At 45.7% G+C, this 12267-nt stretch overlaps 1 protein-coding gene across 1 annotated transcript in view; it reads right to left on the bottom strand.

Moving 5' to 3' along the window:
* Positions 1–12267, bottom strand: part of COL22A1 (collagen type XXII alpha 1 chain) — a 298462-nt gene that overhangs the window by 149406 nt on the left and 136789 nt on the right. The gene's annotated exons all lie outside the window — the stretch shown is intronic.

The following is a 12267-nucleotide window of genomic DNA, read 5'->3' as shown; positions in this document are numbered from 1 at the left end:
CAGAGCTGGTTTAATAATGAGTCTCGGTGAACATTTGGGTCTTTATTACTCTCAACCTCCCGGATTAACATTTGTCCCTCAGGAGCGCCCCACAGAGGAGCAATGTGGAATCGGAAAATGGACTCAGGCTTTTTCTGAGCTCAGGAGTAAGGCTCTGGGTTCCAGCTCTGTAACTTAAATGTGTTTGGTAACACATGGCCCTGTATTCAAAAGGTACTGAAAGATATACCCGAGAAAAGCCTCCTTTTAATCCCAGTCTCAGCCACTCAGTGCCTTTCCTTGGAAACAACTAATCTTACCAGATGTTGGTTAATTCTCCCAGAGAGATTTTATGCATCTGTAAGCCTTACACACACACACACACACGTGCGCGCGCGCGCGCGCACACACACACACACACACACACAAACACACATATTCCCCCGTCCCCCTTTTCTCCACAGACTTCAGCATGCCATTCAATCTGTTAAACTTTGCTTCTTCGTTTCCATTTAATGTATGTAAGCCACATCCCATATCACATGGAGAGTTGCTGGTATCCTTTATACAGATGCATGGTTTTCCCCGTGCAAATGAGGCATGATGCATTGAAACAACCCTCTCCTCGTGGCCAGGGAGGTTACCACGGGCATTTCTGCTCTTCTGCTGTGGGAATCCACACTTCAGTGCATATATATTCAGTATCCAGTAAGGTGATGTTGTGGGGCCCTTAAATAGGGGTGTGGGCCATCTCCTTAAATAGGGGTAAGGTGTGTGTTGGTTAGTTTACACAATGTGGTAATGGCATATATTGTATAACAGAGGTTATCTGAAGGACAGAATACAGCCCTTTTTGGCATTGTCCTGGTGGATTTTTGATTAAATGAAAGCACTGCAATCGGAAATTGAAAGTAAAATAAGACCTTGATAAGATCTACCTTTTTGTGTGTGCCTATTTCATGGCAAACTCTCTTTCTAGTTCTTCCCACATGGTCCTTTCTTAATTCACTCTGCAAGAGGATGCCCATGTTTTCATCCCATTGATGAGTGTGCAAATTGAGGCTCAAAGCTCATGTCTCTGTTGTTGCACAGCTAGTAAGGGGCAGAGTTCAGACCACACCCAGTTCTGTGCAGACTAATAAGTTCTATGCACAGTAATAAGGCCTTTTTTTTTTTTTTTTTTTTTTTTGAGACAGAGTCTCACTCTGTTGAACAGGCTGGAGTGCAGTGGCACAATCTCGGCTCACTGCAACCCCCACCTCCCAGGTTCAAGTGATTCTCCTGCTTCAGCCTCCTGAGTAGCTGACAATACAGGCACATGCCACCACGCCTGGCTAATTTTTTGTATTTTTAGTAGAGACGGGGTTTCACCATGTTGGTCAGGCTGGTCTCGAACTCCTGACCTTGTGATCCGCCTACCTCCGCCTCCCAAAGTGCTGGGATTACAGGCGTGAGCCACCGTGCCCAGCCAGGCCTTTTTCTTACCTTAGACTGTGCCCAGACTATCCCACTATTTCCCCACTGATCTGCATCTTTCTCATTTCTTCCCTCTCTCCACCCCTTCTTTTCTCCTTTCCTTCCTTTTCTCTTTTCCTTTCTTCCTTCCCTCCTTTTTTCCTTCCTCTCATATTTAATGAGCAACTAGTATGTGTTGAACCTAGGAAATAGGCTGTGATCCCTCTACCCACACCCTCCCAAAAGCAGCCCTTCCCCAGGCGCAATGGGCTACAGTGTTGCCATACTCTCCTGCCTCCACTTCCGAACGCCACCATCAAACCAAGGTCTGTATTCTACACATAATCCTCGAGGAGGTTGATGCCACTTTATTAAGGAAACAAAGGTATTAGGGTTGCACATGAGGGAAGTTTGGTGAAGCTCAGAGGCAAATGTTCTTTACGGAGCTTCAAGTCCTAAAATCTCAGGGTTCTCACACATTAGACTTAGCCCATTGTGGTTGAAAGTGGAAGATAAAGTTCTGCCTCTTTCTCCTGCTTAGTTGTCCACATACTCAATCCTCCTAAATGCCGAGCCCTGGGGACACCAGCAGGATTAAGGTATGGCCTCTGCCCATAAGGGGCTCGTAGTTTGCTAAGAAGGCAGACACAAGCCCATGTAACAACCACTCAGCCTGTGCTGGGCATGCAGCAGCATCAGGAGCTCCTGGTTCTGCCTAAATGGCTTAAGCAGATGTCCCAGGGAGGCGGTGCTGATGTAATGTTGGAAGGAGAAAGAAGAGCTTCCCAGTGGGACAAAAATTGACTGCAGGGAACAGAATAGGAAAGTGTACAGAGGCAGCTGAGAGCCAGACATTGGCAAAGACTGTGTGTCACCCAGGATGGGAGGCTGTAGGATGCAGTCAGCAAGCAGTCGTGAAGGTCTTGAATGGCCTGGACCAAGCACAGCCCCGCAAGGGGTCAGGGGTTTCAACTGACCACACAACCTGGTCCAATCTATGCTGGTCCTAGGAGCAATGGGGAGGATGCATTAAGGCTGATCAAGCTGCTTCTCTCACTGCCCAGCATAACCCATAATGTCGCCTTGGGCCAGCCCACCATTCTCTCTCCCCAGAAACACTGCAATAGCCTCCTAAACAGTGCCTCCCTGAACACATTTGGCCATTGCACTTTTCCCCTCAAAGCAGCTAGGATGATATCATTAAAACATAAATCATGTCACGTCTCCTCTGCTCAAAACACTGCAATGCCTCTCAGCTCACTTAGAGCAGAACTTTAATGACCTCCAGCCTGCCCTCCACGAACTCATTTCCTCCAACCCTCTTCTCATTTCCATGTACTTTTTTCCCCACCTCCAGCCACACTGGCCTCCCACCTCCACCTTGAACCTGCCAAATGCATTCCAAACTGAATGTCTCTCCACTGGCGTTTCCTTCTGCCTAGGTTTGTTCCCCAGGTATCCACACAGATCAATTCTTCAATTCAATTTGCTTTCTGCTCAAATGCTCCTTTAACTGAATGTCCTCTTTGGCCAGCCTCACCAGAATAGCACTCCCACTGTCCCATTGTGTCCTCTCACCCTGCTGTAATTTCCTTAGTGTGGATCCTCACCAGATGTACCATTGGCATTTGTGCTTATTTACTGTGTGTCTACCCCTACTGGGACACAAGCCACCTGAAAGTGGAGTCGGGCTCTGTTTTTGTTTGATGCTATATACTGTGGCTCTGGACAGTGCCTGCCACATGGTGGACACTCAATAGACATTTGTGGGCTGAATAAATTGCCCCTTTGAGAACTACGCAGTTCCAAGCTATGACAGTGGCACTGGGGAGAGCAGTGAAAAGTAAGAGAAAAGTGATATCAGGGAGGAAGGGAAGATACAACTTGGAGATTTATTGACTAGCAGAGAGAGTGAGTGAGCCTGGTGTAGAAGCCCCTGGATCCACACCTTTGAGCTACGGAATGCATCAGGCTGGAGGGTGCGATGATGTCTGGGTCACAATGAGTTTCTTGATACTTCCCAGGTAGAATTCAAAATGTGGTCACAGATACCTTCAGAAGACAGCCAAGCCTTGGAGGCAGTGGGTTTCTCCATCCATCTGATCCTGCTCTGATTAATGCAGACATCGGGAAGCTGATCATAAGACACCTAAGAGTTGTCAGTTCCCCTTCCTCAGGGAAAGGAAACCAGACACCTTCCATTTTCTATCTAGACAGACACCCCCTCCAATTGCTTCCAGGTGACTCTATAGAGAGTCACTGGTTATTTACAAGATGAATAAACCATTTTCCCTCAAGGTCAGTGGGAGGAACCGGTGAATAATCATCAGAAGTTAGAATCCAAGCCAGCAACGTAACTGTGTTGAGAGGAAAGACTGAAAGGAAAGATTGGAATATCTAATGGTTAGTAGGAAAGGATGAGAGAGAAGGGATGCAGGGCCATGACTGAGCAGAATGACTCATTAAGATGCCGATGTGGTCGGGGGATGAAGCATCAGTTCCCTCTCTGGGGTGACACGATCACCATTTGGGGATGCAGCAAGGTCTCAGCAGCTCTTTGCTTCCTCAGCTGACCCCAGGATCTTATGTAACAACGTTACTCATGCTCAGGAAGGTGAACACCTAAGTTAACAACAGGATTTGTAAAAGGCATGAATGCAGGAGGTGTTCCTGTGCCAGGAAAGTTGAATCAATTGATCTGGAAGAGCAGGCATATGGGCAAGTAGGAGGCACGTGGTGGACAAGAGAGAAATGCAAAGAAACACATCTATGGAAGCAAACATCATAAGCATTAGGTTTTCAGCAAGGAGAAAAAAACCAAAAAGGTGGCAAGAGGCCAGAGAAAGAAAAGCGTCAGAGCAGGTCTTTCATGGGTCATCCATGAAGGGGCATCACCCAGAGAAGCCTCAGGGTAACATGTCTCTGGCCTCTGTACCTTCCACTCCCCCAGCATCATGGGCCATTCCAGTGTCTTTCAAAGCTGGCCTTCCTTCTGTAGCCACAGCCACAGGAACCCACCCTGTTCCCAGGCCCAGTCTCTTCCTTCAGGCCCTCCTGGGCCAACCTGTGCAGGCAGGTTATCCTTCCCAAAGAGTGAAAGAAGCTCTGTCCAAGTCACTTCTCTTCTCTTAAGTAGTTAGAGGAGCTTCATTATCCCAAAGACATATCTGAGCTGTTTGATTTGGAAATTCCAAGTCCTGGGGTTCTAACCTACCTTTTCAATTAGGTGTCCAGGGTTCACACCACTGTCTCCCAAGCAAGAGCCCAAATGGACTGCTTAGCTCAGCCCCAAACACCTGCTTAGGACTTCCGATGCCTGAGCCGTTGCCATGCTGCTCCCTCTGTCTGTAATCCTCCCTTCACAGCTCAGCCCACCAAAATCACATCCCAGTTCAGTGCCACCTCTTCCACGAAGCTTCAGCAGTAATGACAAATAACAGTTCAAACGATGAGAAATAAATACTTGAGACATGGATTCCCCAGAGCTACCCAAGAGCTAACAAGTTAGAATTGCCAGGGGTGGGATACAAAGCTCCAAGTGAGTAGAATCAAAGGAATTCTCTGTGTTCTTTCTCTCAACCCCTTTCCTCTATGATATTGTAAGGAAAAGAAGTCTAAATCTAAGGTACATTGGAAGGATAAGCCATTTAACCTGCTGAGTCTTTGTTTTCCCACATGGAAGATTATAATCATGATAATTATTTCAAAAGATAATAGGAGAAGAAATGATTTAATATTTGAGGAAGCTATTTATAAAACACAATAAAGCATCCCTCAACTATAACAGACAGTGATGAGAATGAGGCGGAAGATGATAATGACTATGAGGAAGAAATAGTGAGAGTCATATTCTGGCTCCTTTGTGTTCTTGTAGTGGGTGATAGACTGTGCGCCAAATAGATCTGGTTTCAAAATCTCAACCTCCTAGCAGTGCCACAGAGTTTAAATTAGATGATGCCCACAAAGTACTTAGTAATAGTGGTTATGGTGAGGACAGTGGTAGCAGTTGGTGATTTTGATGATAATGATGGTGGTGGTGGTGGTGATGGGGTCTTGTGGTGGCATTGATGGTGAGGGCATTAATGGTGATGGTGGTGATGATGGAGTTGATGGTGATGGTGGTAGTGATGGTGATGGCTGAGTTGATGGTGATGGTGATGATAGTAGTGATGGTGATGGTGATGGTAGAGTTGATGATGGTGATGGTAGAGTTGATGATGGTGATGGTGATGGTGATGATAGTAGTGATGGTGATGGTGGTAGTGACTGTGATGGTGGAGTTGATGGTGATGGTGATGGTAGAGTTGATGGTGATGGTAGAGTTGATGATGATGGTAGAGTTGATGATGATGGTAGTAGTGATCGTGATGGTGATGGTGGAGTTGATGGTGATGGTAGTGATGGTGATGGTAGAATTGATGGTGATGGTGATGATGGTGGTGATGGTGATGATAGTAGTGATGGTGATGGTAATGGTGGAGATGATGATAGTGGTGATGGTGATGGTGGAGTTGATGACGGTGATGGTGGTAGTGATCATGATGGTAATGGTGGAGTTGATGGTGATGGTGATGGTAGAGTTGATGGTAGTAGTGATTGTGATGGTGGAGTTGATGGTGATGGTGGAGTTGATGGTGATGGTAGAGTTGATGGTGATTATGATGGTGATGGTGATGATAGTGGTGATGGTGATGGTGGAGTTGGTGATGGTGATGGTGGAGTTGATGATGGTGATGATAGTAGTGATGGTGATGGTGATGGTGGTAGTGATTGTGATGATGGTGGAGTTGATGGTGATGATGGTAGTGATTGTGATGATGGTAGAGTTGATGGTGATGATGGTAGTGATTGTGATGATGATGGTAGAGTTGATAGTGATGGTGATGGTAGAGTTGATGATGATGGTAGTAGTGATTATGATGGTGATGGTGGAGTTGATGGTGATAGTGGTAATGGTGGTGATGATAGTGGTGATGGTGATGGTAGAGTTGATGGTGATGGTGGTAGTGATCATGATGGTGGAGTTGATGGTGATGGTGATGGTAGAGTCGATGATGATGGTAGTAGTGATTATGATGGTGGAGTAGATGATGATGGTGGTAGTGATCATGATGGTGATGGTGGATTGATGGTGATGGTGGTAATGGTGGTGGTGATCTTGGTGATGGTGATGGTGATGCTGCTAACATTATTGGTGGTGGTGGTGATAGTAGCAACTGTAATAAAGGTAGATGTAGCAGCGGCTATGTAACCTCTGCAGTTTTGTCCCATAACTGGTTGCAGAGATTTGAAAAATGCTAGAAAAAATAAATATTGTGGAAATAAAGAGCTGTTTTACTAACAATACGCCTGTTTCTTGTCATTTTTCTTTTTTTCTCTTTTAAATTGCTACCCAGCACAATATCTGGATTAAGTGTTTATAATTTATCAAGAGGGCGGATTTTTCAAGCCATTTTGAATGCCAAGCTGCTGAGCGGAACTGGTATTTCCAAGGTTTCCTGTCTGCCCACAGAGAGGAGGGAAGCCTAGAAATTCGGAACAGCAATTCTCTCCCAGCCAGGATGAGTTAACACAGTCATCTGAGGGGCCATTAACAGATAAAAGGATTGCTTGTGCAACTGATTCTAATATGTGCCGTATGGTCTTCTGCTCAGTTCCTGTTCTCCAGGCCTCCAAATGTCAAACATGATTATTTTCTACTGGTTAGAGCTGAAATCAGGTGTGCAGGGAAAACCTAGGGTGTCCTAATATAAACCCTGGCTTCATGCCATGAAATGAATCAAACAGTAGCCTAGGATCCAAACAACACTGTTACCATCTGGTAAAGCAGGAAAAGGCAGGAAAAAGATTTTAGAATGAAAAAGGAAAACAAATTCAACCTAGGCTGCCACTGCAGAAAAAGACTGGCCATGTTTCCTTCCTCAAATCTACTAGAAATGAGAGGTGGTGGGCCAGATAAACTTCGACAATAATGAGACCCTTGGTTCCAAGGGAAAGCCAGGGATTAAGCTGATGCGTGCCCAGTGCATCCTATTGGACAGGCATGGTCAGGTATTGAGCGCCCTAGATCTATTCAAAGCATGCACAGCAAGGACAGTTAACTTCCATGTTAGAATTCTGATATGCACATGGATACACACACACACACACACACACACACACACACACACAGACTCATACTCACAATATCGAAGCAAAGAGGGTGGAGAATTTGGAGCCAGGCAGATCTCATGCCCCAGGTATCAGTACCCCCATTACCTACAGCCTGGGTGACACTCAGTAATTTGATGTATACCTTTAAGTCTTAGACTCCTAATTAGTGGAATGGGATTAAAACCACCATATCTCATAGAATCCTTGTGGGAATTAAATAAGAATCATGGGTGCAAACAGTTCCCAAGGGAAGTGCCTGCTATGCAGGGACTATTCAATCAATGTTATTTCCTTTCTCCCTTCTCTTAGCTATACACCTTTAAAGAGAGATTCCATTTTTAACATGTGTTCTTAAAGTAAATGACACACAGTCAAGAACACCGTGGGATGGGTGGGGAGTACTGCCATCTTTGTAAGAGGGGACATCTTGTTGGATAGGATCACCTCTCCAGTCCTCATCTATTGATGAGAGGGAAGAGAAACCAGAAGATATTGAGAAAATGATCAGAGGAACCAAAAAGGTTGTCACCCGCTGTGGGAAGAGCAATGACAAAGATCTAAGTGACCTTGAGAAGGTCATTCACGTTTCTGGATGTATTTCTCACTGGAGTCTCAAAGATCCCTGCTGCCACAATGCTTCCATAGACATTCCAAATTTTACATTTTGTTGAAATGTGTCACAATATACAATTTTTTTTTAGCAATTTTTCTTTCTTTTTTTTTTTTATCTTTCAGAGAAGATGAGAGATGATGTCTAGGTGATTTCAGCCGAGACTCAGTGCCACAGAGCAAGGCAAGGTGTAAGAAGGGACCACGTTCTCTTCTCCAAAATGAGGCATCCCCTGTAGAAGGTGAGAACACAGGTGACCAGGCACCCAGTTCTGAATCTTGTCCTCTTCTAGTCATTCACTTATGTTCCCTAACTGTAGGAGATTATATTAATGCCATTATCTATTATACATATTTTATATGCATATTCCTATTGTATTTATAACTATGTATGTGTCTATAAAATATGTATGTTTTACAGGTGTGAGCGACTCTTCTCATTACTATGGTTACAAAAATAAATAAGAAAAAGTCCTTCCTCTCACAGTCTTACATTCTATTGAAGAAAACAAAAACAAATTCTCAAATAAGAAAAATATCAGATAAATCTGCAGAAAATTAAAATGGGGTGGTGTGAGAATAACAGTGACAGCCATTTTGAGGTGGATGATTCGGGCATGACAATTTTTTTATTGGAAAAGTGAGCCTCCTGGAAGCTCTGAAAGGTTCCACTGCTTCAGTGGCCTTCAGCCAGGCTGGTTCTTCTGCCGAAACATTCCAGATTCAGATGCAACTGCAGCATCTCTCATTTCAGCTAGGTGACAGCGCTCCCTGATCAACCTCCTTAATGCCGAGCTCAGACAACAGGCAGGAAATTAAAGCCTTGGAAAGAGAAATGCAGTCCTTCTCTATCTCTCTGCCTGGTGACTGCTACCGCCCTCCAGCAGGCGGGCAGGCGGGTGGGCGGGCGTCTCCTGCAGCTCCGGGGATGGCATGGAGCGTGCCTCGCTCTCAATTCTCCCTTTCACCATGTGAATGTGGAAAAATACCAGCTTTGTCCAAAATGAATGCATTTACTTTGCCAGGGATTATCCTGTCTGCCTGTTGCTAATCTCTAAAATAAAGGGCCTGGGTTCTGTTGCCCCCTACCCCGTGTTTAGTGTCTGTCTCTCCATGCCCAAGTTCCTGCCTGCTGTCAGCCGTCAGCCTCATCTCTTCCCCTTGCACAGCCTCAGCATGTGCAGTGATGCCCAGGAGCTCTTCTGAGTGATGTTTCAATTGAAGTTGATGAGGAGGAAATGACAGGTCATGGCAAGGGAAGGAGAGAGATAATTTTTTGAATAAGTCATTTTGTCTCGCATTTTCCTGACTCAGCCAGAGACTGACTGAACAGGAAGCTGCTTCCAAGCCCACAACATTACAATTTGCTTCTACTCCCTTTTTCTCCATAGATGCAGGCACTGAGCTAGCAATATCCACAGGACAGAACACAACCTGAATCAGGGAATTACCCATGATGACTGAAAGGCCATGGGCCCCCAAAAACCCACTTGCTCATCATCCGTGATTCACTAGAGGAAGCAGGACAAGCGGGGAGCCGTCCTCTGTGTTGCTCTGCACCCTGTGCTAATGCTCCCGCCATCCCGCCTTGTCACTCTTGGTTCACTCTCCTCTGCTAGACGCTGGGCCTTTCAGAGCATGACTTCTGCCCTTTCCTCAGCATGGCCTCCACCTGGCATCCGACCTGAACGAGGATGGGTGCTCAGAAGCCCTATGCTCTGCCCAGCCCCTGCCCTTTCTCAGTGGATCACCGTGGGAGCCTCCTAACTGGCCTCCTTCCTGCAGTCTGTTCTCAACACAACAAGACACGTGAATGTGTTTAGGGCACAACCCGGGCCCTGCCACTGCGACCCTCGAAACCCCAGAATGAGCAACCACAACCAGAAACGTATGAGATAAGCCCATCTTGAACATGAAATTATTTGATGTAGCTTCCAGAAGCAGTGTTCATAGATTTAAGTAAAATAATGGTATTATGGTTTTGTGTCTCTTAAGATTCCTTCTCTTTTGGAGACAACATACTGAAATATTTAGAAACAACATGATGTGATGATTTTAGGACTTGCTTTCAGGGAATTCAGTGGTGGGTAGAAGTGAGTGTTGGTTTATATAAAATAAGTTTTTCAATCACTTATAAGTGTTGAGTGGGTTTGGGGTATATGAAGGTTCATTTTACTGTCCTTTCTACTTTTGTGGATGATCAATCATCATAAAACATTTCATCATAAAACATTTTTTCATCGTAAATTTGTTTTTCATCATAAAACGTTTTTTGAAAACACGTAAAAGCTCCATTGGTTACTCGCGGTAAAAGCCAAAGTCCTTATGATGGCCCACGAGGCCTGAAATGAACCTCTTCTCCTGCCAGGCCCCTTGCTGGGTCCAGCCACACGGCCCTCTGGGCTCTAACACTCTGCACCTGTGCCTGCCCCAGGACCTTCTGCCTGTCAGGCTCTTCCCCAGCTATCAGTTTGACCAACATCCTCACCCCCAGAGGGCCTGTTCAAGGAAAATTGTCTTCACTGGGGCTTCCTACATCACCTGCTTACATGCTATTACGTCTCTTTCCCCTTGCCTGCCAGAATATAAACACTCTGCGGGCAAGAGCTTCCTTCTTGTTCCTGAACTACTTACTTGCCTACAACACTGCCTGGTACCCAGTAGATACAGAAGAAGAAATATTTGTTGAATGGATGAATCTGTGGAAGGAAAGGTGAGAACAAAAGGGGCAGGAAGGAATAAGAGCAAGTAAAAGAAAAACAGCAAAAAAGTTGGAAAAGGGAACACAAGAGGAAGAAAAGAGGAACTGGTTGAGAGTCCCCAGTATGATGCCAGCAGAGCCTGAACTAGAAGCCATGTCTGCAGCCATTTTAATTATACCAATGAGTTTCCAAACTGAAGAGGAAGAAGTCCAGGACAAAGCTGATGGGTGTAAGCAAGTGTGCAGAGGCAGGATGCCTTCTCAAGGGGGCACTTTCCATACCCAAAACACTGATTTCAATGCTCCCATTGACTCCCATGGAAAACTCACTCACTCCTGCAAGGCCACCTCAAACATCACCTTTTCCCTTGGATGTGCCAGTTTCCAGCCCCCGTGCTCCTCTCAGCAGACTCCCTCAAGCTGAGATCCCCTCTATCCTCTGAACATCTGTAGTCTTCCTCAGTCTCCATTGAGGTCACCTATTTACACACACTGAGCTCCTTAGCCGACCTGTGAGCTCCTGGTAGCCGAGACCTTAATGTTTTCAGAAAATCCCAAAGCATTTAGCAGAGTGTCTGTGCATCACAAGAACTCAACATGAGCTTTTGGACAGACTGACACATGGAAAGAAAGAAGGGAGAAAATGAGAAGTCGGGCTTTGGGGACACACAACCCCCAGTGCGAATCCCTGAGGGGCCACTGATGGCTGTGCTGTATCAGAGCCTGTCCTTCATCTGCAGAAATGGGGATAGCAGGGCTGTTATGGGAGCTGCCATGTAATTGGAGCTCAATAAACACCATATCCTACCTTTGCCCATCATCACTGTACCCCAAACCCTCACCCTGCTTGCTTCTCTGGATCTCCTTGTTTTATTCCTCAAATCTCCAGACCCCGGTGTATTGCCCAATTTCCAAGGCCTGTGGATTGTGTTAAGCTCAGACCAGGCCAAGCACCATTGCATGGATGGCTGGTATTGCTCAGAAGGGTAAAAAGTATTTCTGAAGATGGCAATAGTCACCCTGGGAAGCACACTCAGCAGGTTTAAAGAAGTTGTATCTAAGAAGGTGATATGGTTTGGCTGTGACCCCACCCAAATCTCATCTTGACTTGTAGCTCCCATAATTCCCATGTGTTGTGGGAGGGACCTGGTGGGAGATAATTGAATCATGGGGGCAGTTTCCCTCATACTGTTCTCGTGGCAGTGAATAAGTCTCACAAGATTTGATGGTTTTACAAGGGAAACCCCTTTCACTTGGTTCTCATTCTCTCCTTGCTGCCACATAAAGCATGTCTTTCACCTTCTGACATGCTTGTGAGACCTCCCCAGACACGTGAAACTGTGAGTCCATTCACCTTCTGCCATGATTGT

The sequence above is a fragment of the Macaca thibetana genome, chromosome 8, assembly GCF_024542745.1.
Source record: "Macaca thibetana thibetana isolate TM-01 chromosome 8, ASM2454274v1, whole genome shotgun sequence".
Lineage (NCBI taxonomy): Eukaryota > Metazoa > Chordata > Mammalia > Primates > Cercopithecidae > Macaca > Macaca thibetana.
This window is presented reverse-complemented; position numbering and strand designations above follow the sequence as displayed.